This window comes from Podarcis pityusensis, assembly GCF_964106645.2.
Source record: "Podarcis pityusensis genome assembly, chromosome: 12".
NCBI classification, from domain to species: Eukaryota; Metazoa; Chordata; class Lepidosauria; order Squamata; family Lacertidae; genus Podarcis; species Podarcis pityusensis.
In genome coordinates, this window is record NC_138037.1 from 50,976,366 (window position 1) to 50,997,998 (window position 21,633).

Genomic DNA, 21,633 nt, shown 5'->3' on the forward strand with positions numbered 1-21,633 from the left:
TCTCCCCATATAAATTGGTCTAGGATGGCTGGAGTGGGTAATTTTAGAACGGCACATAGTGTCCTCTCTGCCATCCTCTGCTGGGGGTGAGAGAAGCTCTGCTGAAGGTGTTTGGGGCAATCTTGTGCGATGGTTAAAGGCTCTGCACATTGCCTTTGTGGAAGTTGTGGCTTGAGAATTGCTTCCTGGGTTGACAAAATCATTTCATGCCGTAAAACGTTAAACTGCTTTTAAATTTGGCATATTCTAGGAAGCAGCTGTTGCTAGGGAGGTGTTGCTACTGGTGCTGGCCTGCTTTAGGAAACAGCAGGAGGCATTTGTGAATAAGGATGCTGCTAATGGCCTGAAATGCTGTATAGAACCTCCTTCATCTCCTGGCTCAAAACCTCAAAAGCAGTGCAGAGACTACACCCTTCCAGGTATAATAAAGAACTTTGTTTTTGGACTCAAAATAGCTTCATTTGGTCTGGGATTTTTGCATGGATGGATGGAATCATAGAATCATTCCATGGATGGGTGGAATCATGGTGAGTTCCAACACCTCTTTTTTATTACTATAGAAAAACAGCACTGAACATAATGAATGTTTTCTAAGCATCAATGTCAAATTATACCCAGCGGTTGAATCCTGACAAGACAGAAATACTGTTTTGGGGGGACAGGGGGTGGGTGAGTGTGGAGGACTCCCTAGTCCTGAATGGGGTAACTATGCCCCTGAAGGATCAGGTGTGCAGCCTGGGAGTCATTCTGGACTCACAGCTGTCCATGGAGGCACAGGTTAATTCTGTGTCCAGGGCAGCTGTCTACCAGCTCCACCTGGTACGGAGGCTGAGACCCTACTGCCCACAGACTGTCTCACCAGAGTGGTGTATGCTCTAGTTATCTCCCACTTGGACTACTGCAATGCACTCTACATAGGGCTACCTTTGAAGGTGACTCGGAAACTGCAATTAATCCAGAATGCGGCAGCTAGACTGGTGACTGGGAGTGGCCATCGGGACCACATAACACCAGTCCTGAGAGATCTGCATTGGCTCCCAGTATGTTTCCAAACACAATTCAAAGTGTTGTTGCTGACTGTGCTGGTCCCGGGGGGGGGGGGGTTACCGTGAGACGTGGTCAGAGTCCGGTCCTGGGTCACGGGTCTAGAGACAGTCCACACAGGCAAAGCGGGATCCAAAGCAAGAAGCCGGGTGTGGTCGGGAACTCTGGAAGAAAAGGACTGGGTGCTGGCAGTAGCAGGTTTCCAGCGACGTTGCTCCCGCAACCTGGGACTGGGCTGACTGGCCTTTATCTTCTCTGAGGCCAGGGGCGTTCCCGGCCCCCAGGTGACCCGCCTCTTCTGGCCTTAAGGCAAGCACTCCTCCTGGGAGAAACCAGTTCCCTCCGCCTCTCTGCCCTGAGCCTCTGCAGCTCAGGAGAGGCTGGAGGGTTACTGGACCCAGGGGGAGACTCACCTTCCTCTGACAGGGCTGGGAGAGGCACACCTGTAGGCACTGTGTCCTCAACCACCTCCGGAGCCAGAGTGGATTCACCTGGTGCCTGCTCCTGAGGATCCGGCACAGGTGCAGGTGCTTCAGATGCAAGGCCCTGCCCCAGCTCAGCCGGCCCTGGAGGCGGGGACTTCTGTGCAGGCCGGGATTCCTCCGGTTCAGCCTCTGAATCGGATTCCCAGGCCATCACACTGACCTTTAAAGCCCTAAACAGCCTCGGTCCAGTATACCTGAAGGAGTGTCTCCACCCCCATCGTTCAGCCTGAGATCCAGCACCGAGGGCCTCCTGGCAGTTCCCTCATTGCGAGAAGTGAGGTTACAGGGAACCAGACAGGGGGCCTTCTCGGTAGTAGCGCCCGCCCTGTGGAACGCCCTCCTGTCAGATGTCAAGGAAATAAGCAGCTATCTTATTTTTAAAAGTCATCTGAAGGCAGCCCTGTTTAGGGAAGTTTTAATATGTAATGCTGTATTGTTTTTAACACTCGATTGGGTGGCTGGGGAAACTCAGCCAGATGGGCGGGCTATAAATAACAAATTATTATTATTATTATTATTATTATTGTTGTTACTATTATTACAGTGGTGAACTCCACAACCCCTATAAAATACAAAAGTCTCAGAACCTAAGTTTCAGAGTTCTGGTGCAATGCAATGAACTCTATGATCCAACAGGAACGTGAAATATGGGCTCCTTGGAAAGGAGTTTCCCTATGCTGAATGGTAAACTCCTTTTGAAAATTAAGGGAGATTCAAAAGCAGATTGTGATATGACCTGGATCAGCTGTTCTAAGAAAAAAGTCAACCCGAAGCCTCACTGGGCCGGCAGAAGTCATTGGCCTCAAGCAGCTGTTTGGATTCCATCCATTGTATGCTGTTTATTAATAGGCCTTTCGAGCTGCTTCTTAAGCCTTGTTCATACATGTTTGGACATAATTTCATTACTGTACAGTTGGTGGCTGGCAGCTGACTTTACTGGAAAATCTGGCGTTTGAAGAGATCGAAAATCTCTATCTGCAGTGTTGATGCAATATGGCCGATCCACACACAAGCCATCTGTTGAGGTTGTAGCCATGTGAGCGCTAGCTGTTAGTTTCCAGGTCTAGTGCAGATCGTAAAATTTTCTTTGAATTGTGAATTCTTTTTTTAAAAAACAAAACAAAACTCAACACCTGTTTTTACAGAGAAGAGACATGCTAGAATTATATCAACTTGGGTCTCATTTTTAGATATATAATTTTGAAGTCTCTCCTCTTAAACTCCCCTGTGGTGAACTGGCTCCAAAAATTGTAATGTTATGTGCAACTACGTTCTACCTGAGCTGCGTGACACGTCTGCTTGATGAGCAAAATCAGAGAGCCCTAAAAGACAGTGTATCAAGAAACGCCGCCTGCTGTCATTGAGGCCACCCACTGGATCTCAAGATTGTGGCTTCTTATTTTTGTGACTCACGTCACGGAATAGATAATTGACAGCATATATTATGCAGTTACCATATGAGTTCACACCAGTAGTTCCCCAATTATCCCACATATTGAAAAAGATATATAGATTGTCGGGCAGGGATTTTTTTTTTCTTGCTAAAAAACTTTTTCCAACAGTAAATGTAACTTCAGGTAAGTGAAGCTCCTACTTTATTGCTCCAGAGGAGAGTGTTTTGCACTTGTATCAGCAACTTTGGAACAGTGCTCTGAGAGATAGGAGGGATTTGTCCAAAGGTGAACACAGATTAAAGAGGACCCACCAATTGTAGGGATCAAGCTGGCAAGAGCAGACCAGCTGAGATGGATAAAAAGACCACAGGATGCAAAAATACAAATGGTGCTTATGGAACAAAGTTGGTTTCAGGTGATAAACATTTTCCTACGTGAAACAACCCTATGTATGCAGACCATGGAAGGAAGGGGTATGTCCACAGTTGCAGATATCACTTCAAACAAGTGATGGGTATGAGTGTGGTAACTCAAGAATATCCAAAGCCCTACCGGTTCTAGGTCAGATTCTACTTATTCAATGAGAATAAGCACTTTGTTTTGCCTGCCCTGAATCTTCCAACATTCAATGCCCCCAAGTTATCGTATTTATAAGTGACAGAGAAAAACTTTTCTCTATCCACTGTCTCCACATCATGGATACTTTTATACACCTCTGCCATGTCTCCTCTTGCTTGCCTTTTCCTTTAGCTAAAAAGTACCAGCATCTTAAAAAGCAGAGACATCACTTTGCCAACAAAGGTCCGTATAGTTAAAGCTATGGTTTTCCCAGTAGTGATGTATGCAAGTGAGAGCTGGATCATAAAGAAGGCTGATCGCTGAAGAATCAATGCTTTTGAATTATGGTTCTGGAGGAGATTCTTGAGAGTCCCATGGACTGCAAGAAGATCAAACCTCTCCATTCTGAAGGAAATCAGCCCTGAGTGCTCCCTGAGAAGAGAAGACTCCCTGGAAAAGACCCTGATGTTGGGAAAGATTGAGGGCACAAGAAGAAGGGGACGACAGAGGACAAGATGGTTGGACAGTGTTCTCGAAGCTACCAGCATGAGTTTGACCAAGCTGCGGGAGGCAGTGGAAGACAGGAGTGCCTGGTATGCTCTGGTCCATGGGGTCACGAAGAGTCGGACACGACTAAACAACTAAACAACAACAACAAGGTGGAATCCAGGATGAATGTTTTAGTACCCTAAGGCAAAAAGGTTGGAAGCAATGGATTTACTTAATGACATTTAAATAAAAATGTGTATTACCAGTACCTCGGTCAACATGCTTTTTTAAGACAAAAAAAATATTTGAGGTGACTTTTAGTTAAATAAAGAAAAGCTGCAATTAATTGTTAAAAAGAAAGACCATCTGGAATGTTTCCCCTTTTTAATCTCTTATTACAAGTAATAAAGAAGGGCTTTTAAGAACACTTCAAAGCATAACCTTCCTTTTTAGCCCACAAATAAAGGTATACCCTCAACAGTCAATATTGGCCACTGCTGAGGAATCAGCTAGGCTGAAATCCCCCACCCCAATAGTGATCTCCACCAGGGGAGAAGAGTGCTACTGGTGGGGGATTCCAGCAATAGATTCCTGAAAAAGGTCATTCCAGGGGTGGTGTAGAATTGGGCTGGTCATGAATGTGCTGGATCCAACTTCTGGAAAGGGGCCCAATTAGTTGCATAATCCATTAATTTTGGCCCTCATTTTCACTGCATACCTACTAATGTTGTAAAAGGATACCAGCAACTTCAGATAGGAGATAAACCAGGGAAATACTGCCTGAGTCATCTGAAACTTCCCTCTTATGTAAATTTAGGATGTGAACAATGGCTAATTAATATATTTCAATGGGTGGAGATTGGCACACTGTAGAATTTCCATCTCAGAAGATCTACGTTTTTAGCACTTTAAATTGACACCAAAAGTTGAGATTCCGTTGAGAATCTGAAAATAGAGTTCAGTGAATCACCCTAAAAGTTTTTCAGCCAGCAATACTAGAAAATTACATTGACTATTACTGAAGTCAATTTTATAACCGTTCCTTTAGTCAAAATGGCTATTTTGAACGAATGAATACATTGCTTTCCCTTAAATATTTCTTGAAATACAATTTCATTTCAAACCAGTTGTGTTTTGCCCATTCACAATGTAAGCCTATCCATGCCTACTTAAAAGTAAGCCACATTGAATTCAATAGTATTTAGACCCAGTTAGGTGTTTATAGGTTTGCAGTCAGTCTTTCAGTCACCTTGAACCAGCAAGAGCAATTCATGGTTGTTGTTGATACAGATGTGAATATACATCTTGGTGGATCTCCCCAGTAGGATCACACTGCTCAGCCTAACCTCGTTGGACCTGATGAAGTTGTCTTCTGATGCAAATGGGACCACTAATTGGTAAGCATTACCTGTAACCTCAGATATACAGATGACACAACCTTGATGGCAGAAAGTGAGGAGGAATTAAAGAACCTTTTAATGAGGGTGAAAGAGGAGAGCGCAAAATATGGTCTGAAGCTCAACATCAAAAAAACGAAGATCATGGCCACTGGGCCCATCACCTCCTGGCAAATAGAAGGGGAAGAAATGGAGGCAGTGAGAGATTTTACTTTCTTGGGCTCCATGATCACTGCAGATGGTGACAGCAGTCATGAAATTAAAAGACGCCTGCTTCTTGGGAGAGAAGCAATGACAAACCTAGACAGCATCTTAAAAAACAGAGGCATCACCTTGCCAACAAAGGTCCGTGTAGTTAAAGCTATGGTTTTCCCAGTAGTGATGTATGGAAGTGAGAGTTGGACCATAAAGAAGGCTGATCGCCAAAGAATTGTTGCTTTTGAATTAGTGGTGCTGGAGGAGACTCTTGAGAGTCCCATGGACTGCAAGAAGATCAAACCTGTTCATTCTTAAGGACATCAGCCCTGAATGCTCACTGGAAGGACAGATCCTGAAGCTGAGGTTCCAATACTTTGGCCACCTCATGAGAAGAGAAGACTCCCTGGAAAAGACCCTGATGTTGGGAAAGTTTGAGGGCACAAGGAGAAGGGGACGACAGAGGATGAGATGCTTAGACAGTGTTCTCGAAGCTACCAGCATGAGTTTGACCAAACTGCGGGAGGCAGTGGAAGACAGGAGTGCCTGGCGTGCTCTGGTCCATGGGGTCACGAAGAGTCAGAAACAACTAAATGACTAAGCAACAACAACCTATAACTATGGCCAATGTCTAGTGCAAGGGTGGAGAACCTTTTTGATCTGGTTGGTTCTATTGCCTTCTGAGAAAAATGGCAACAGTGAATGGAACAAGGTATCAGAAGATACCTTTGGACACTAGGCTAGTATCTAAGCACACTCACACTCCCATCTCTATCCTCCACCCAATCAAGAAGCATTATCAGAGTTCAAGGAGACATCACCAGACAAAAGCACTTGAAGAAGTTGCAATGCAGATGAAGTTGATGGACTATATGGAACTGGCAGAAATGACTGGCAGAATCCGAGACCAGGGAGAAGAGTCGGTGGAAGAAGATTGGAAGAAGTTCAAAGATTATCTACAGAAATATTGTAAAATTAATGAATGTTAGAATGATGTTGGATAGAAATTAAGTGGTTTCCAGCTGTAATGCTTTAAGGGAATATGAAAAATGGGTTGTTAAGAGGTAAAAATCTAACGTTACTATTTTAAGACCAAAGATTAGGACAAATAAAGAGGGTAAGGATTTGCTGAACCAACAAACTGAACTGGAATACAAAAAAGGGAGGTATGAGGAGGTCCGGGAAACAAGCTAAGGAAAAATAAGCAATGGAAAAATTGAGTGGTTTTTAATCATTTTTATTTTGTATTTTTTTTTCTTTTTCATTTGTTATTGTAATATTTAAAAAAATCTTAATAAATATCTTATATAAAAAAAGAAGAAGTTGCAATGCAGAGTCCATGAGGGGTGTGGCCTGAGAAGAGGCTGTGTGGTATGTAACACCTGTGAAGTTAGCAAAAATGTATAAGATAAGCAACAAATGTTGGAAATGTAAAGAAAAAGAAGGTACCTTTTTTCATATGTGGTGGGAATGTAAGAAGGTAAAATGCTTTTGGGAAATGATTTATAATGAATTGAAGAAAATGATGAAATATACATTTGTTAAGAAACCAGAAGCATTTTTACTAGGCAGTACAGGTAATGAGATAAATAAGAAAGAAAAGAAATTATTTTTATATGCAGTGACAGCAGCAAGAATATTGATGGCCCAGAAATGGAAACAGGAGGAATTACCTACGATAGAAGAATAGAGAACTAAAATGATGGATTATGCAGAACTGGATAGAATGACAGGAAGGATCTGGAATCGACGAGATCAAAGATTTACAGAAGATTGGGAAAAGTTTATCCAATATATGCAAAACCTGAGTGATAATAAAATTACGTTTGTAAGCTTTAAGGAAGCTCTGTGAGGGGAAAGGGTTAAAAGGGCAGAAATGTGTAAAAAGTAATAATAGGAAGGAATGGCAGACAAATTGAGGGAAGTCAAAAAAGAGAAGTAAGATGTAATTAAGATGTATGGAATGTATAAATTTGTTTTTGTATTTGAAAACTAATAAAAATATAATATATAAAAAAGAGAAGAGGCTGTGTGGTCTGGGGAGGACCCTAGTTCCCCTTCGCCATTTAACTTTTCTATGATATCTTAAAAATGCATCTTAAAAAGCAGAGACATCACCTTGCCAACAAAGGTCCGTATAGTTAAAGCTATGGTTTTCCCAATAGTGATGTATGGAAGTGAGAGCTGGACCATAAAGAAGGCTGATTGCCGAAGAATTGATGCTTTTGAATTATGGTGCTGGAGGAGACTCTTAAGAGTCCCATGGACTGCAAGAAGATCAAACCTAACTATTGTTAAGGAAATCAGCCCTGGAAGGACAGATCGTGAAGCTGAGGCTCCAATACTTTGGCCACCTCATGAGAAGAGAAGACTCCCTGGAAAAGACCCTGATGTTGGGAAAGATGGAGGGCACAAGAAGAAGGGGACGACGATGGTTGGACAGTGTTCTCACAGCTATGAACATGAGTTTGACCAAACTGCGGGAGGCAGTGGAAGACAGGAGTGCCTGGCGTACTCTGGTCCATGAGGTCACGAAGAGTCGGACACGACTAAATGACTTAACAACACATGATATAATGTCTATTTACTTCTTTTGTCACGATATCTGTCCCCTGTTTCCCTCGGCTTTTTGTTTTACTTTTGCCCACAAGAGACACAGAGGAATCAATGCATGACAGAGTTAAGTTCTGAAGGCTGACTGTCAAGCTGTTTTATGAACAGGAAGGTACTGATTGCCTGACTCCATCAAATCATTTCTGATAAGTGGCCAGGTGAGATTCTATAATGAATGACTTCGGGTGGCGGGAAAGTGTGACAGGATAAACGTAAAAGAAAACAAAATGGATTAAAGTCTGAAAGGCTTTTTCTGTACTCGGCACTTTTAAATTAATATCCCTTATTAGATGTCAAGTATATGACAAACATGCTACTGGGTTATTTATATGTTTTATAACATGGACCATTTGTAGAAAAATGTATGTCTGAGATCAGGCATTAGGAACCATAAACTGTGGTCTGCGGAAAGCAAGAAAGACTGCAGCTGGTAGCCTTCCTATTGTTATTCAGTCCATCTCTCAGGCCCTGATGTTGTGCTTTCATTAATTTTTCTATTAACTTTCCCCATCAATGTGATTAAAGATTCATTAATCTGAAGCAAAGGATAAAAGTGAAATAAAGATTGGATCAAACCCATTTCATGCACTCAGATTAGAGCCAAATATTCAGGCTTTATAAAGATGTCTGGTGTAGCCATAAAACAGATGTGTGTGCAAAGGTTTTTGTTGCTGTTCTAATGTTCAAGCCAAAGATGGCCCAATTAAATCTCCACTTTCACTTCATTTGCAACCGCTCGGCTCAGCTCTCTTCAACCTCATCAGTAGGATTTATAATTGCATATATTGCTTCAAATAAAATAAAGTACTAGCAATTAACTGAGGCTGCAGTTCTGTGCCTGTTTACTTGAGAGTAAATGTGGATCCAATGGGGCTTACCTGAGTAAGCATGCATATGCTTCTGTTGCATGCCATGGACTCCTTTGGTCTACATCAGGGATGGGGGAGCTGTGGTCCTCCATGAGATATTCTCAGACCTCAACCGCCATCGTCCCTGATCATTGGCCATGCTAGCTGGGGCAGATGACGATTAAGAGTCCAAAAGTATCTGGAAGGTCACAGATTACTCATCCCAAGTGTACATATTGGTGGAGGTTTCCCAAGATACAGAATTTTACATTATTAGTTTAATTCAGAATTTTTCTTAACCTTGTTCAAGACATTCATTGACATTTTGTCAAGGAAAAATCCTGATTCTTCCCCACTTTGAACTATTACGGGTGCGGGCTGTGAAAGAAATGAAAGAAATGACAATTTCTGGGGTTGACTGGGAGAAGCCATGGCAATTAAAGTTGCATAGAAATCGATAATAGGCATGTAATAGCTGACAACTGCTCCTATATCACTGTGATGTAGGAAAGACTATGGAATTGTGCCAGAATCCATAACTGAGAGACTGGGGATGTGCTAGGTTTCTCTATTCTCTGTCACATCCCAGTCATTTAGCCTCACAGTCCTTCACATGTTGAAGAGGCAAGGTCCGTGGAATGGTGCAGAAGGCACTCTCTAAGACAGTTTAACTTCTTATAGAAATTTGACAGCAATCTGGTGAATGGGTCGGTTTTAATAAGCTGCTGAGGAGCAGAGGCAGGCAAATTGAACTCTACCCACCTCAAAGCTTGCTGCCGCCAGCAGGCTGCCCAGTGATGGTGTGACTCCAGTGGGGGTCACCTCAAGGGGGTAACAGAAAAGTGGGTCATGCCTTTGATGTCTTTCCTTCTGGGGCACCATTGCATCCCATAAAACTGGCAGATGGTGGAGGGACCCTGGTTGAGAGAGGCAGGAAAATGGAGATATCTCAGGGAGAGAGACTCAGAAAGGAGAGGAAAGCTTTCAGGTGAAAGCTGGGAGGGTCTGTCATTATCTGGGGTAGAGGGATTACACTCTAGTTTTCTGCAGGGAGATATATGCACGTGTATATTATTTCTGCACTTTAGCTCTCCTGCTGTTGATTTTCACATCCTTTATTGTTCAGGAGCTTATTGTTATTAGATACATACTCTGTTTTATAGGTGCACCTGAAATAAGTAGGTAATTACAGTGTCTCATAATTTTAAGTTTTCCACAGAGGTTATAGAGTTTATTGTTGGGATATTCTACACAATTTCACATAGCTGCTTAGTATATATTCATTATGGACTATTATGTATTTGTATAACTTTTAGGTATTGGTATTGTATAGAGATTATATTTAGAGTGACTTTTTTTTTTTACGTTCTATGTTGTAAACCACTCTGTGGTTTACTGTAGAAGGTGCGAGGCTATATCTCCACCAGCAGAGGTAAATAAGTAACAGTCTTAGGTTGCAATCCTATACTACTTCCCTGTGAGTCAGTTGCACGGAATTCAATGGCATTTACTTTTGAGTAGACATGTACTGAGTTGTGCTGTGAATGTAAGGTAGGTTTGTGGCGCTGGTGGATCTAGGGATCTTTATGCCTTAATTTTCAGTCAGCATGACTAAAAATCAGATTTATGGCTCTCTGGTGAGGGTTCAAAGTAGATTTAGCTAAAATATTTGCTTATGAGGTGCTGCTGAGTAAATCCTTGGATCTGAAAAGGGTGGGGGAAATGAGACTGTGGGCATTAGACCACTTTTCAGCACCTTGGAGAGCAAGCAGGCCATGGGAGTATGACTTATGTTGCCACTTGGCACTGAAGATAAAAATGAATGGAAGCCACTGGGCCCCATGGTGGCCCATTGAGAAAGCTTGCTTTGGATAAATTCTGTGTCCCTTATCCAATTTTGTCACTAGACCTATCATCTTCCCCAAGGCCCAATAGGATTCAATATTTTAAACCGAGCCTTCACTTTTCTTTTCCTTTATGTATACAATTCTGTTTTAATAGTGACAGCAAAGGTGAAAATATAAAAAAGGCTGGTATGTGTTAGACAACAGAATGAGTGAATCAGTAAGGTAGCTGTACAGATGTTGATTGGATGTTTATCTGTAAATCATTTATTATGAATATAGTTCCTTGAGTATCATTGTTAAAATAACATGGCTAAGGAGTTATTATTTTTAAAGTGAAAATTGATAAAAACTGTTTTAAAAGAAGAAATTCTGTCTGACATGAGTGTGCTGTGAGCACATGAAGAATGTCTCGCTATTTGATAACTCTCCTTTGTTTGGTATGAAATAAAAGCTACTGCTTCTGAGAGGACACCTGCACAGCTGAATGTGCAGCAGTATTCAGAGAGAGGAATCCATTCACAACCTCTTCGGAGTGCAAGTATTGTCAAATTTGCCAAAGTCATTTTTAAGGCTTGGCATTTGGCTGAACTTTATACAGTGTCCACCACTTCCCATTGTGAGCATAAATTGAGCTGGGAAGACTCAAGGCTTTATAGACGATTCCAGTAGCTGATACTTCAAGGTGCAGACTTCTTGTGGCTTCAATTGTTTTCCTGCAAGGGTTCACAAGGGAATGTCATCTCCCAGATAATTACTGTGCTGCAAAAAAAGGATACAAATCCAGATGAAATCTGGGAAATGGTCCTTGCTTCTCTTCTTTGCATCTATGGTGGAGATTGCCATTATAGCATCAGTTAGCTAGATAAACATGCATCTGAAACTGCTGGCATAAAACAACCTTTTTCCTAGTTTGCACCAAGAATGAAAGGAACCGTGTGGAATTCACAATGAGATTCTTTTTGTATTGCCATCAATTGAAAGCAAATTGGTCAAACCGCGATTCCAGTTTATTAATTAAGTGAACTGACCCCTGAAGGTTGCTGTTGAACTGTTGGACGTGTCAAGCAAAGTCAGCAGAGGCATAGCAACCTTGAGGGAAAATGTGTAAAAAGCCTTAGAAGCCTTAGTCCATAGTCGCAGGAACCAGTGGAAGGATCAGTCTGTTTTTGGACTGCGTTGGTTCTGGATGTGTTCATTCATGAATCTATTCCATAACACTGGGCCGATAATTGGTCTCACCCTTATTGCGTTTCAGTTTTTAGAGCTGGAAATGGTTCAGAAAGGGGCAAACAGAATGGTAGAATAGCCTCACCACCACCACCAAGGAAATGTTCCAACACTGGTGTTGTTGTTTAGTTGTTTAGTCGTTTAGTCGTGTCCGACTCTCCATGACCCCATGGACCAGAGCACGCCAGGCACTTCTGTCTTCCACTGCCTCCTGCAGTTTGGTCAAACTCATGTTGGTAGCTTCAAGAACACTATCCAACCATCTCGTCCTCTGTCGTCCCCTTCTCCTTGTGCCCTCCATCTTTCCCAACATCAGGGTCTTTTCCAGGGAGTCTTCTCTTCTCATGAGGTGGCCAAAGTATTGGAGCCTCAGCTTCAGGATCTGTCCTTCCAGTGAGCCCTCAGGGCTGATTTCCTTCAGAATGGAGAGGTTTGTTCTTCTTGCAGTCCATGGGACTCTCAAGAGTCTCCTCCAGCACCACAATTCAAAAGCATAAATTCTTTGACGATCAGCTGTGTTTGTGGTCCAGCTCTCACTTCCATACATCACTACTGGGAAAACCATAGCTTTTACTATACGGAGCTTTGTTGGCAAGGTGATGTCTCTGCTTTTTAAGATGCTGGTACTTTTTAGCTAAAGGAAAAGGCAAGCAAGAGGAGACATGGCAGAGGTGTATAAAAGTATCCATGATGTGGAGACAGTGGATAGAGAAAAGTTTTTCTCTGTCACTTATAAATACGATAACTTGGGGGCATTGAATGTTGGAAGATTCAGGGCAGGCAAAACAAAGTGCTTATTCACATGGCACATAGTTGACAGAACCACAGGAGGTACTGATGGCCACCAACTTGGATGGCCTTCAAAGAGAAGAAGACAATTTCATGAAGGAGAAGACTATCAATGGCTACTAGCTACAAGGGCTACCCACTGTCAAAAGTAGTATACCTCTGAATACCACTTGCTAGGAACAGCAAGAGGAGAAGGCTGTTGCACTCAGATCCTGTTTTGTGGGATTCCACTGTGAGAACACAGTGCAATGCTTGATGGACCTTTGGCTTGATCCAGCAGATTTCTTTAAAACGCTCGTTATTTCTGTACATATTTTTTTCACAAAATATGCACTGTAAAAAAAAGAGAGACAACCTTGAAAACACTCATATTGGTAAACACTTTGGTGCATTTTAAAACCTAGAACTATGTGGCAAAATTGAGAGAAGTGCGAAAACCAGAAGATAACTGTGTTAGTTCAAGAAACATGAACCAGGTCAGTTTGCTTTAAAGGCCAGGCCAAACAAAACCCTGAAACTCCTCATGCCGCAGGTAAGAAACAGCTCAAATATGTCTTTATAGCCAATATTATATGAAGAAATGTTTTTTAAACTCCAAGGAAAATATTTTCTCCTCTCCTGCTGTTAGCTTATTTTCCCCAAGTAGCAAATTAGAAGGTTTGGGGAAAATGGGTGAAGAAAGATGTGAAGGAGGAATAAAATTCTAAAGTCGAACCTCAGTTTATTATATGGAATATGGTTTTGTTTGATGGCTTTCTTTTCATGCTCTCATTGTGATACGTTTCTGTCAGAGACAATGTAGACAGGCAAAGAGTATTTTCTGAGAAAAGTACTTCCCTGAGCAAAGGAGGAGAACTAATTTAGACAGGCTCTACAAAGAGCTCTATGTGGGCAGGCCTTTGCTGGAGTCCAATTAGAGTGAATGGAGTCCTGCTAATCCACCCACATGCTAGCAATTTCAGGATTGCAACCGCAATTCCGTGCCTGTGTTTTATTTTGGTGGGTTGTTGTTTTTTAGCATGGCCGTTTTCATCAACCAGCCTAAGGTCTAGACCTCAATAAGGTTTCAGACTGCATCTGAGCAGCACCACTTTAGATGCATGAGGACTTACATGAATAACTGCTCTTCTGTATACTAAATAATTCCCAGAGTTACATGTTCAGCAGATGGGATTTAGTTTTCCCCCAGAGGTGCTGGTTTTCTATATAGAAGGATTTCCCCCTATGAAGGAGCATTCAATCACATATGTCCCTACTGTCATTTGAAGGAGTACAGCCCAAGACTATATCAGTGAGAGGTAGGATGGATTTTCTTAGCATTTTTGCTTCTCGTGTTGCTGAGCCTTCCTGATACCACCCTCGATTCCCTTCCTTTGACCAGGCAAACTGTCCCAACTGCATGACTTCCGACTTGTAGCTAAAAGCCTTCATAATAGTCACTGCAGTATACCAGCTCTATAAATGGTGCATTTTAAAATGCACACTTAAAAACTAGGAAAATACTGCCCTCATCCTATTATTGCGGTAGCAACAAAATAAATCTGCCATGCTAGTATTTGTCTGTTTTATAAAACAAAGTTTCTGGTATATTTTCTATGCATCTATGAACCCAGCAATCTACCCATTTAAATTGGCCAACTCTGTGACATTAGACCATGCAAACATTTTTGTTCCTGACTGTGGAATGAACACACACACACACACACACACACACACACACACACTTATATATAGGGTGGCACTACAACCAGGTACTTTGGGCACCTCATGAGAAGAGAAGACTCCCTGGAAAAGACCCAGATGTTGGGAAAGATGGGGGGCACATGGAGAAGGAGACGACAGAGGACGAGATGGTTGGGTAGTGTTCTCGAAGCTACCAGCATGAGTTTGACCAAACTGCGGGAGGCAGGGGAAGACAGGAGTGCCTGGCATGCTCTGGTCCATGGGGTCACGAAGAGTCAGACACGAATAAACAACTAAACAACTAAACAAACAACAACAACCAGGTATCTGCAGTAAACAGGAACATACAAAATGAACTGCATTTTCTAAAAGACAACATCCTCCACAACTCCTCAGGATATAGTACGGAAAGGGGGTCTGATTTTTTATGATATGGCATCTGTCAAAGTAAGGTGACAGTATCAAATTCCCAAACATTAATAGTCTTCTGACTTTATCTTTCCTAATCTGAACTTGGTGCTTCATGCTAACACTGGACAAATGACTAACAAAAGAAGAACGAGAAAAAAGAAAGAGAGCTTGACTGCTTGGCCTCCACAAATGTGTCCTGCCATAATTGCTTTATTGTTGCTCCTCGTTTGCACACTTGTCACAACTGTTTGCTTAACGTTTCTTATCGTCCATTTATTAGCAGAAAGGAACCATAGATTTCCCTGCCTGTTTTCATTGTGCGGATGAAGTCTGTTAAGGAGAACCCATTTGTAAGGGCTGTTCTCTTCCCAAGTCTCAAATGCTTACACTTGACCACATTAATTTCCGTTTTAACCTGGCAACTGATTTATTGACAATGTGGCAAAGCAATTAGCAGGGGACTCAACCTGGTGTTGCTTTGGTGGTAAACAGTATTTAATCTGCCCGTTTCTATTAAGCAAGGCCAATTACACGGTTACATGCTGGAACTGAGCATGGCAGGTATATCAAGTCCCAATGCTTTTATGTTGTTCTGGTAGCACTGCCCTGGGGTATGCTTAATGGGAGTGCCAACACAACCCCGAGCCCAGAGACATCTCTGTGATGCCGATAAGAGTCTGAAAATGTAGCTGTGAAAGGAGAGCCAGAGAATAAAGAGCCGAAGGGACAAAATAAGTATCACAGACAAATGTGTGCAACAAAGTTTCAATGGCTGCTTCTTCAAGGCAAAATGACTTCTGTAGACAGCAGTTTTCAGCAGCGGTGGGAGAAAGGTGCTTAGACCTCCCACCATCCACTAATTTTATCTACTGCAGCTCCCCCCAACAGCGTTCCACATATTCAGGAGGCAAACAAAAGTCCGAAACCCTGCAGGGAGGAAAATGAACTGTGACTAGAGATGGACAAGCATTCAGGATAACCTGAGATTACCTCAGAAACTACTGACGTTCTAGAAAGAAAGAAAGAAAGAAAGAAAGAAAGAAAGAAAGAAAGAAAGAAGACTTCTTATTTTGTAAGAACTCAGGCCATTTTTATAAGCCAGTTCAGGCCTCTTAGAAATGACCTTGTCCCACTAACTCCCTGTCTCTGCCGCCTAACTTCCTAAACTTCCTTACCTTACCTCACCTGACAAGCAGCAGCAGGACCAGGAAATCTTGGCCACCGTAGCTCATGCAGTGGTTACTTCAAGACTACATCCCTGCAATGTGCTCTTTGTAGGGCTCCCCTTTTGCTTGCTCCAGAAGCTGAAGTTAGTGCATAATGCTGCAGCGTGGTTGCTGACAGGAGTGAGACCTTGTCAGCATATAACATCCTGGCTCAGAGACCTGCACTGCTTGCCAATTTGCTGCTGAGCTAAGTTCAAGGTGTTACTATTAGTATGTGAAGGCCTTTGGTCGGGGTTCAGTCTGATTTTTTTTCTTTCTGTATGAGAACAAGCATTAAAGACACCTCCTAGCCTGCTCACAGGTCCTTTATAAGACCAGTGGTAACAGTTGGCCCTGGAGAATATTAACCACTCTCAATTTTACCCATGGACTGCCATCTGTCCAGATTTTAATTTGCTCTGAACTAATTATAAGATGTACAGTCATACCTCGGGCTGAAGTAGCTTAGGGATAAGTATTTTCAGGTTGCACGCTGCGGCAACCCGGAAGTAACGGAGCGCATTACTTCCAGGTTTCGCCGCTTGCGCATGCGCAGACGGTCAAAACGACATTACGCGCATGCGCAGAAGCGGCAAATCGCGCAGACATGGGTTGTATTCACTTCTGGATGCGTTCGCATCCAGAGGTACCACTGTATTTTAATTAATTGATTGCCTGTTTTTATGTTCTTATGTTCTTTGTATACTGTGTTAGTTTTATGATGTTAGCTGCCCTGAGCCCAGCTCCAGCTGGGATACAAATAATTTATTATTATTATTATTATTATTATTATTATTATTATTAATTTATTATAACAACTTGGTGCCATTTTACTTACAAGATGGTCTTGCCCCCATTTGCTGTTACAGGTGATGCATAATATTTATTCCACATTTGTAACAAGTCAATCTCTTGGTGTGGCAGTACTCACACTCTGGAACTCCCTGCCAATTAACCTTCACTGTACTCGTTTTGGTACCTGCTTAGGAAAGCCTATGCAGACATGCAGAATTTTGACATTTGTTTTACTCTGATTTTTAGCTTAATGATTGATTTTAATTATGTTTTGAATAATTGTTTTCAACTGCTCTTCACTGATACTTTTATTGTTCCATTCTTTTTTTGCAAACCACTTTGAGGGTTTTTTTACAATCAAGCAGTACACAAATTTTGTGAAATAAATAAATTCTGCATGATCAAAAGATAAGATGCAATCAAGATATAACACCTGGGACACTGAACCACGAATGTGAGGAAAGTAGAAAAACCACAGTTCAATATTATGCTTTTTCACTTTTTGCCCGTTTATGTTCGTTCAATATCCCAGGTGCTGTTTCTTGATTTAATATGATTGGCCTAGGTTTCGTTTTACCTCACTGCAAAAACTCTTCAGGAGTGCCTCATTGCAGAAGATTTACAGATTATAAAATATTTAAGACATTGACTCAGATTTCCCAGAGTTACTTCTATTGACGTCAATAAAGAAAGGGTGATTTTGGCTTGGAAATAGGTTTTCTGCTAGGAAGTAAATAACAGGACAATAAACCTGCCCTTTGAGATTCATATTAGCATACTGAGGTTTGTAAGTAACTATGTTATGCAGTTAAAAACATATTTGAACATCCAAATATAAGATCTCATTATTTTTTTAAAAAACAAAAAAAATTCTATCTAATCTTTTTTATAAAGTTTTAATGTACTGCATATCGTTTTTCATATTTTGTCCCAGCACAGTTTAAGTTGGAGAGGTGCAAACTCTATACAGAGAATGCTCTTTTGAAATCCTGGCACAGAACAACTTCTGGTTTTCTCTCCATCCTCCTTCCCTGCAAAGATACAGTGGACACTTAAGGAATTCTCAGGCACTAGATACTTAAGGCTGAGGGGAGAAGTTGGAGACTAGAAAATTTTACATTTCTAGGACTCAGCATCAAACAACTAGATCTTCCTGTGTTTTTTCAGTTCTGCTTATACTAAGAGACAGGAAGTCTCTGATTGACAGGAAATTTAGGGCTCAACAGAACAAAGGACAGTTGCACTCTAGCACTGGATTTTAGGTTACAGGAAAAAATAATAATGATGGGCAGGGGCGGACTTTGGTCTTTCCGATTCCAGTGGTGCCCTGTGCAAGGCCAAAATTTGGTACTCCCCACCTTGTCTTCATTCTGTTCAATTCACTATGTCACAGTTACAATGCCCTCGTGAGTGGGCAATGGTTCACCAAGACTATCAGTCTGGCCTGATACAAGGCAGCTTCCTCTGTTCCTACACGACTCAAATGAACTGAAAATAAATTCACCATTAACTTCTCTCTGTTATGTCTACAGTAAGTGCGCCACACAAGGACATCGTAAACATTATTGAAACATGTTTCAATTTGCAACCGCCTGCTGGCTTACTGGGATAATGAGAGGAAAGATCTGCATGGCAGATGGCTCAATGGATGACTGTCTCTCAGCCATCCAGCTCTATCCATCCCTAGATTAATTTCGCTGTTGCGAGGGACAACGGAGGTGCTGAAATCTAATCATTTCGACTTTGAAAATCTTCCTTCTTTCAAGAACCCAACCCAACCTGCAAGGAAAGTTATTTGGCTTGAAGACGGCATAGAAGGAAAGTCTCTTCTCCCCAGCTCCTTCAGACTCCAGAACCTAAAAAGGGACTTGCATCCTTTACACCACTAATGGAGTGCTCCCAGCTTATCCACCCCACCTCTGTCAAAAAAAATAAAAATACAAAAGGAGTGGTGGGATAGGATTAAAGAGATTTCTAGATGCAGAAGAAGAGCTATTCTGGACATTTGTTATTGTTTAGTCGTTTAGTCGTGTCCGACTCTTCGTGACCCCATGGACCAGAGCACGCCAGGCACTTCTGTCTTCCCCTGCCTCCCGCAGTTTGGTCAAACTCATGCTGGTAGCTTCGAGAAAAGCTGGACCATAAAGAAGGCTGATCGCCGAAGAATTGATGCTTTTGAATTATGGTGCTGGAGGAGACTCTTGAGAGTCCCATGGACTGCAAGAAGATCAAACCGATCCATTCTGAAGGAAATCAGCCCTGAGTGCTCACTGGAAGGACAGATCCTGAAGATGAGGCTCTAATACTTTGGCCACCTCATGAGAAGAGAAGACTCCCTGGAAAATACCCTGATGTTGGCACAAGAAGAAGGGGACGACAGAGGACGAGATGGCTGAATAGTGTTCTCAAAGCTACCAGCATAGCGGTCAACATTTCCCTTTTTTCAAGGGAAATTCCCTTATTCTGAATAGGATTTCCCCTTAAAAAGGGGGGAAAGTTGACAGCTATGATTCTGGATCAGGCCAAAGGCCCTTCTAGTCCAGCATTCTGTCCTCTGATGCCTGTGGGAAGCCCTCAACAAGACATGAGCACAATAGTCCTCTCTTGCTGTAGGATTTCTGTAGCTGACAGCAGAACCCAAACAAGTATTACAAACATCTAGCAATCATCAGGAAAATTAATCAATTTACTCCAGATGGTGGGATCTCCCTCATCTTTGGAGTTGGGGAGTGGAGATAGAATCACAGAATCGTAGAGTTGGAAGGGACCATGAGGAACATCTAGTAATACACATTGCACCCTGTGCACTAAGTTTCACCACTTATAGTTTACAGTTGTCTCACAGTACATCATAGATTTAGTCCCTGGTTGACGCTAAGGCAAGTGAGGGCAAGTGAGATTGAAAGGAAGGAAGGGGGAAACAAGTAAGTGATTGTTTTCTGGGAGGAGTGCCAATAAGTCACTGGCAAAGGGAGGCTCTGACACTCTCTTTCAGCTCTAATTGTCACCCACTATGTGCCCAATATTTCTCTGTGATGTTCATATTGGCAGATTGCATCGTGCCATTACACACACACACACACACACACATTTATTGGTTTTTTTAACATATCATTTTCAACAATCATATAACATAACTTCTTATCTTATACAATATTTTAGACTCCCGTCAACTCCTCTGATGATTTTTCATTCTCTATTACGTATTCTGCATTTCTTAATTTCTCTATTACCCTTAATTATCATTAACTAGTAACTCTTCTCATAGTCTTTCCTGCAATATTTCAAATAGTCCTCCTTACAAAACTTATTGCAGTCCTCCTAGCATAATCTGTTCATTACAATTACTTTTCAAATAGTTCATATATTTACTCCAGTCTTCTAAGAATCTCTGGTCCCGCAGGTTTCGAACCCTTCCTGTTAATTTATCTAATTCTGTATAGTCCATGCTCTGTGCCATTTTCAACCCCTGTATGCCCGCCTGCATGTGCCAAGGGAAAGGTGTACAAAGGGAAATGCTTCTATGAAGATCAGAACAACACTGAGATGCCATCACTTTCCTTTCCTCTCTCCTGTCCTTGTCTTTTTGCAGTTTTTCTCCTTCATGCTCTCTGCAGTGTGACTGAATGTTGATGAGCCAAAGGGCCAGATAAAACTAGGAGATAATGAGCAAATATTTTCCCATTCTTGGTGGCTGTCCTTAACAAGCATTGATTATTTCTTACTCATCTACTCCCCTAATTTTAATGAATGGCCACTCTGACAGGTGCTGAATATTTATCACTGTACTGCATTTGTTAAACCATAATATAAATATTCCGATTAATCTTTCTGCCCAATTGACTTTCAGAATGCAAATGGAACGGAAATGGGGGAGAGATGATTGGATGTCACAAACTGCTTAATTGATAATGGTGACATATCTGGAGCAGCAGTACAGGGAAAGGGAAGAATATTCTGAAAACAGTCATTTGGGAATATTTAAGATAGGAGAACAACAGCAAAGGTCATTGCCAGGGAAACAAAAATCTTGTGCCACAACACTTTCCACAATGCAAAAATCCACAGATCCTGGCCTATTTTTATTATTGGGAAAGGTAAACAAAGTTTTTAAAGGGCAGTGGTGATTAATTGATTTTTAAATATTTATATGCCACTTTTCTGGGCAAAGATCATGCATAATGACAAGCTCTGAGCATTCTTTAAAAACTAACTTAAAGTTACTCAGAAATGTGAGAGGATTATTTAAACAAAATTACTGCTTTTCCACCTACCTGCCTAATTATATATATTGGTTTCTGTTACTCAAAAAGAAATTGATAAGTATAATCTAATTTTCAGACAGATGAATCAAAATTTTGCTTGATCTACCTTGGCTTTTTCATCTGAAACCACATAGAATTTCTAGTCTACCCTGTTATCCCAGGTAATAAAGCAAGAATAACCATTGAGGGCTGTTGATTATGGTGGATCTGTTGACTGGAATTTGGGCTAAGTGTCATGCGCTCTTGAGGACTGCAGCTCATCTGTGAATCTGGTTTTAACAAACCTCTGCCTGCTCACCCAGCTGGGTTGAGCAATTTCCTTTTGACAGGTGAATAAAACATCATTAATTTATTTCATTCTTGCTGTCAAGGCAAGAGTGTTGGCGAA

The 21,633-nt window shown here is 41.7% G+C and overlaps 1 protein-coding gene across 10 annotated transcripts in view; it reads right to left on the reverse strand.

Annotated features, from left to right (window-relative positions):
• LOC308460030 (uncharacterized protein) overlaps positions 1-21,633 on the reverse strand; it is an 86,019-nt gene that overhangs the window by 55,271 nt on the left and 9,115 nt on the right. The gene's annotated exons all lie outside the window — the stretch shown is intronic.